The sequence below is a fragment of the Quercus suber genome, unplaced genomic scaffold (genome assembly GCF_002906115.3).
Source record: "Quercus suber isolate HL8 unplaced genomic scaffold, Cork oak 2.0 scaffold_124, whole genome shotgun sequence".
In the NCBI taxonomy this organism is placed as follows: Eukaryota; Viridiplantae; Streptophyta; class Magnoliopsida; order Fagales; family Fagaceae; genus Quercus; species Quercus suber.
Genome location: NW_027069588.1, coordinates 408,989 through 416,012, shown reverse-complemented (window position 1 = coordinate 416,012; position 7,024 = coordinate 408,989).

The window sequence follows — 7,024 nt, the reverse complement described above, 5'->3', positions numbered from 1 at the left end:
TTGGAGGCCAACATTGAGGCTATCCCTTTCCTGGATTACCCCTTTAAGCTGCTCAGAGATCTGAGAGACCTCTTCCTTTAAGCTACCCAAAGCTTTTTCTACCTCGAACCTAGAATGGGCCTCCGCTTGGGCTTCAACATAGGCTTTTCGGTTCCACTCTTCGGCCACGAAGACTTGTTGGATAATCTGCACAGTAAAGTAAAAGGGTTAGCATAAAATACAAAAAATTAGCATGCCAACCGAAGAGCTGGATAAGCACGCTTGCCATGGCCAAGTCCCTCTTCAGGAACATGAAAAGTTCATACTAGCTGAAATGCCTGTATGACTCCATGTCTCGGGGAAGGAGCAGTGGTTACTCCAATGCTTCAGCTATCAGCCTCGCTTTTCCTCTATCGTAGTTTCTAACGGAGGTCTCCCAAGAAAAAGGAACGCCATCTAGTTCCAATCTGGGAGACCACGTGCGTTGCCCTCGGCGCACGTCAGCCATAGGAGGCTCCTCCCTACTCTCCATGGATGAGGCCCTCTTGCTCCGGTAGTCCCTCACCACCTTTTGTTGTTTTGTGGTCTTAGGTGGTATCATCACCTCTCGCTCCTCAGGCTCAAGAGACCTCTTTTTCTTTAGGTCTGGTATTGGTTTTAAGCTCGGATCAAGAACCTAAGGTGGGGGTGGAGGTGGAGGTAAATTCACCACTGGTCGGGAAGTCCCCATCCCTTTGGACTTAGCTTTCTTGCCCCTCGTCTTCAGCAAAAGTTTTAAGTCGAACATCTCTTCTTCTTCCGAAGAATCCTCTGGGAGAGTGGTTAGTAGAATTGGTTGGTGGACACTAGATTGCCTATCGGCCTCTTTCTCGGAATCTGATGAGGGTATTACCTGCACTCCCTCTAAAGCTTCTTCTTCAAATCTGAACTTGTCTATCTGTTCCTCTAGCGAAGAGGATGAAGAGCCAACCCTCTCTCCTACGACCACCGGCTCGAGGAGGACTTGCTGAACTGGTCGGATTAACAATGGAACACCCTGTGGGTTGGGGTGTAGAACGGGCTCAAGATCGTATGGCACTAAAAAGTGTCACTGAGCGACGTCTATTCGCCAAAGCTAGTGATCACCTTGTGTAATGGCGTTGCCGGCCGGCTGAATATCTGTTTTCTTGGGTGTGTAGCTGAGTATAAGGGGGATGGATCGGAGCTGTCCATCTTCACTCACAAATATCTCCGAGCGTAGTAGATAATTAAGGGCGGCGGTGTTGGTAAGGCTGAGCCGAGGAGTAGTATGTGCTTTATCTAAAAAAAAAAAAAAACAGGTTATGAAGAATGAAGATCCTAAGACTATTGTTAGAAATCCTAAGTCTAGGAAGTCACACTTGGCTCTCCTGGCTCAGTTGGACAGTGTATACCATCATGCCATGCGCCCGAGATGATTAGATAGTCGTCTTTCATCCCTTTATTTGATTTGGGAAGGTAGGAGAACAATCTAACGATGTCGGATCAGGATTTAAGGTAGTATCCCACCCCTTTTTAGCTATGATACTCATACATATGTACCAGGTCATGCCAAGTCAACCTTAATCCTAATTGTAGGTTCAAGGCATTGATAGCTCCTAGTATCCTAAAGGTGTTGGGCGCACATTGCTCAGGAGAAAGCCTATGGTTGCGAAGATAGTTCAGGGTGATGGAACCCATTGGGAGGGTCATTCCCCCTTCGATGAAGGCTATCATTGGGATTACGACCTCTCCCTCTCCTCTGTCCGTTAGTATACGCTCCGGAGAGCAGTATCTCAGATTCACCCTCCGCGGTATGCCATAATTTCGCTTAAATTCCTCTATCAACGCCGGACTATCGGCGAGGTGTTGGAATTTACCTATTTTTAGAGAGTGATTGAGGCAGTGACCAGGAAACTGGGGTTTCAAAGGTTGAAAATACTAGCCGAGAAGAAAATAAGGGGCCAAAGGATGCCGAAACTTACACAGGCGAGATTGGAGAACGATCTCTGAACTCAAAATGGATTCTTGGTAGATCCTGGAAAGAAAGAAGACAGAAAATCGAAGAAGTTTAAAGGGTTTTGAATGAATGAGTTCGCTGGGTATTCTGAGGATGCGTAAAGTAAAGAAAAATAACCTCCTCTGAGGGTTTATATACGGGGACAGGTGAAAGGGTGTAATTCATCCCGTCCAAATCCCAAAGAAAAACCCTGTTCGTTGGATCAACAATCCACCGTTAGATGCAAAAGGCAAAACGCCGCCTGGAGTAATTAATATAACGCTTTAGGAATACGGAATTGACAGCAGCAATAATGAAGCGCTTGTCTCTATGCCCGCGCATGTGTAAACTGGGGTATTTACAACTTCTCTCTTTTAAACTTTTTTATTTCTCTTTCCTTACGTGGCGGGTCAAAATCTTATTCTTTCTCCTCGGATGCGAGGGAAAAATTAAAATTTTGAGGGGCTATTGTGGGGGGAAAAGGCCCAATCTAACATAGTGGGCCTAGAGCCCCATGGGAGGATTACTGTGCGTCCGAAGAGAAAGAGATGGTAAGAGCAAGGCCCATCTGGAAGAAGGATCCCTAGAAAGAAAGGTGGTTGCCGTCCGAGAAGACCGCCTTCCGTCCGAGGAGATTTTATTCCTCGGACGCGAATAGTATTAATTGATCAAACGTGTGGAAGGTCCGAATGATTTTCCTAGCAACCCCAATGATCAAGATAAACTCTGGGTATATCTAGAGAAGATAAGAATGAGGAAATATCTAAAGGAAAAGCTGCAACCACCGTATTTAAGGCACTGCAGCAACTTCTCTAGCCACATTTATGTAGAGAAGACCTCTGAACAATGTAACCTCACCTACCGCCACTCACAGAGAGCCAGAGGAAATACTTGACGTGACATATACTCAAGTAGAGTCACAGATGAGGAACAAGTGGTCGATGGGGATGATGGGAAAAGAGGTTATATAAAGGAAAGAAGCTCCTGAGAAGAAAGGGAGAGAGAACGAGGGAGAAGAGAAAAAAGGCTTTATTGTAACCCTAAGATCTGTATCCACCACATAATCAATAATATGCCTCTTCAGACACCAATTCTTTACGTGTAAATTCATGTTGGTTTATGCTTGAGGGTTATGATTAATTGTTGTCGATTCCATAATCAACCTAACTCTTTTACCCATTCTCTACAAATTCATTGTTTTGGACTTAGGCCACAAATCCTAACCCTACAATTAATATAAATAATTTTCTATATTTAAAAAAAAAAAATCAAGATTCATTTTAAAATATCATAAACAATATAAAATATGTTCAAAAGTTGTCATTTGTGTGTTTTATTTTATTTATATTCTGTTAATCCGGAATAGATACTAGTTCTATTTTTTTGTATACTAATTTAGATTTGAGTTTTAGTGTTTTTTTATTCTTGAATGTTGAATGATCAAAAGATTTTATTGTTCATGTTTTGGTTCCCCAAAGACAAATTCCTACTTTCATCTTTAGTTTTCTCAATATTTTCCTTCATTTTTATTATTGGATGCAAAACCATTTTGGCTCACCTAAGACCCATGTGTTCCATTTGGTAGAAAATGAACTGGGCACTGATAGAAGTGGGCCTAAATATTGATATGGTATCACAGTTATTGTACCAAATTGACCCCAAAAAAAAACATAATTATGGAGCTTTGATGTAACTACTTGAAAGTTCAAAGGGTGCTTGTGCAATTAACATTTGAACCAAATACTAAATATTAGAATCGTGTTGCAAATTGCAATCAATTTCTGTGGATGAAACAAATATTGGTTATACCAAAAAAGAAACAAATATTGGAAAATTGTTGCACTCAACTTCTGTCTTTCGTTTAAAAGTTTTAATTTTTATTTCGCTAGAAGTCGTCCAACACGTCCCATAGGAAGAGTGAATAATAATCAAACTTAAACTTACCCCTTTAGAAGAAATCTCAGACACCAAACTGGCTCTAGAAGTCTTTTGCCATTGAGAGAAAATTACTCGCAAATAAAGGTGGCTCAAGAAGTCTTTTGACATTGAGTAAAAATTACTCACAAATGTAACTATTTTCTAGGTTGGTCTACACGTAAGAACTTCTCAGACATAAACTGGGCCTTACAGCACATTATAGAAGATATAAAGCCCACGCTGAAAGGTTTTTTGTGTTGGGATTTTCTTTTTGTGCCTCGGTGTGTAAAATTTCATTGCTCTCAACCTTGTCATGGGCCTCTTTTTTTTAAGGCTGGTGGGAAGCGGTCACTTAAGGGATTAATTTGAGCTACTAGAGTTTCCTAATATTCCTATGGTTGAATAACAAAGAATTTGATCAACTTTTCTTACGTGGTATACTCTAAAGTTTGAGGGTGATTGGATTTTACACCCTAAAATTTCATAATTTGGATTTTACCTCTTGAAGTTTATGATGTTTGGATTTTACATCCTAACGTTTTAGAACTTGGATTTTACCCCATAAAGTTTAGGGTTGTTTGGAATTTACACCTCCAAATTTTGAAACTTTAGGGTGTGCAATCCAAACACCCCAAGACTTTAGGAAATAAAATCCAAACACTCCTAAAATATAAAGGGTAAAATCAAAGTTCTGAAACGTCAAGGTATAAAATCCAAACATCCCAAACTTTAGGAGGTAAAATTCAAATTCTAAAATTTTAAAGTATAAAATTCAATCACCCTCAAACTTGAGGGATGTAATTTGTAATTTATCCCATTTAATTTAATTGAAGATATTAAACTTTTCACTGAGCTATTTAATTTAACATGTAGGACATCAATTTTTAATTGATGTTCTTTTGAGAAAGCAACAAAGAAAGATAGGGTGATTGACTATCCCTAGTCTTTAAAGAATCTTTCTACTTTAATACTAAGAGTTTTTAGACTCTGTCGGTGAGGGTGATTGCTTTCTGTTTATGTTTTTTAATTTTTAAGATATATTGTAGTTTATCCAAAAAGAAAAAAGAAAAAAGAAAGAAAGATAGGGATGACGTGACCCAACTTGCAAAAACTCGTTTTCAAGTTTTGTGAATAGAAGCTATTTTCCAAGTTGGTCCACACCAAACTTTTCTATATTGTTGGTGAGCCTCTTATCATCCAATAAGCTTCTTACCTTATAGTTAATAAATTCGTAAAAAACTTGTAATGTAATTGATATTTTTTTGTGTTTTCAATAAAAATGTCTTTATATTTTGAAAGTCTAGTTGAAAGGATTTGAATTATAAACATTTTCGTTAAAAATGATAAAACACCAAGTGGTATCGACTGAGTTACATATATAACTCTTGAACCCTATTATCAAATTATCAAAAGAAATAAACGGTTAATAAATTCATGAATTCCAATTGACTCAATTGGTAATATAAAAAAAAAAAAAAAAAAAATCATTCTTAAATAAAAGACTTAGATTCAAATTCTGCTTACACCAAAACAAATTGGTGCCTTTTTTATGAACATATAGTATCCATCATTGAAAATAAAAATTATAGTTAATAAATTTATCTTTAAATTCGGTTCATATCAAGTTTGGGACTACTGAAGCTTTGTTTGTTCAATAATGATAATGTTGTTTCAACGAAAACCAAGAGCTAGTATGAAATTCCACAAGGATGAAAAAAAGAAGAGAGAGGAAAGAGAGTTGGTATGAAATTGATTGAACAAGAAAAGGTGGCCAAAATGATCCTCTTTCTTCGACATACTTTAAATTATCATGGACTCCATAAAGTTCTAGTCAATGCCGTGCACATCATGGGATTTAGTGACATTTTAAGTTACAACGTATTTGTGGTTCTAGTCCAAAGCTAGTTTTTTCTTTGCAAATTAGTGTAACTGGGAATATAGCTCACAGTATTGTTAAGAAAATTTGTTGAGATGACAGAATAGCAGAGCCACAATTGATAGAGTTGCAGTATTTATTCTACTGTCTAAGCTACTTGTAGTTTATGATTGAAGTAGCTAAACGACATGTGTTTTACTTAAGCTTATAATGTGGAGTTAGTTAGCACACATGTAATAGTCAGTTAGATCTTTTCCTATTTTCCCGCTCTCCTCTGGTTATTATCTATATAAATACAGAGGCTATGTATTTTATATTCAGTTTTTGATATACAATTGCATATATTATAGAGATTCTCTCTCAAAGCTTTCTAATGTATGATTCTTAATAAAATTGATAATTATATGAAAGATAATGTAACTAGGCATGTTAAAAACTATTTCTTAAAAATTAAAATTGATAACTGTCCTACTCAAAGGAGTTTGTTATTCAATTATAAGCCAAAAAAAAAGAAGCTGATTTTATTAGGAAAACTTTCTCGATTGATTGTTAGACGAATTTTAAGCAAACTATTTTGTGTGACAAAAACCCAAATTTGGTTGTCTCACTCGGAATTTCGCCTAACACAGTGAATTTTGCTCAATCAAGATTCCTTCTATAGCACTTGTACTCTTTCTTCACTTCAATGGCTCAATGCAATTACAATTTAAATGAAATTAAAACACATGGAAACTTGCAATTACACTGAAACCTTTTTTATTTTTGACATGGAAATTTGCCAACATTACAAATAGTTGAATGTAAGAAGAAACTACTTGTGTCCTGTTTTTGTGTGCATAACACGCAAGCTAAACCAAGTTAAGAGCTGCCACATAATTACAAACCAACTTTGTTTGGCTTTGGTCAGTGACAGTGGGTCATGTTGACGCGCGAGTGCCCCCTCAAATTAATAAGTTCATAGAAGTTTCATTATTTTTTTTTTTTTTTTTTTTTTTTTTTTTGATAGGAAGAAGTTTCATTATTATTTCTCCTTAGATTCTATATTGTACTGTAGAGAAGCTTTCCGCAAAAGCAACAGTACTGCGTCAAAATAATGGGAATATAATCTCCTTGGATTCTATAAAGTAAAATATGAATCTCCATCACACACGATTACATTAAAAAATTATGAATGGAATCCCAAATGTGAAAACAAGAAAGATAAGAATGACTCAAAAAAAAAAAAAAAAAAAAAAAAAAAAAAAAAAAAAAAAGAT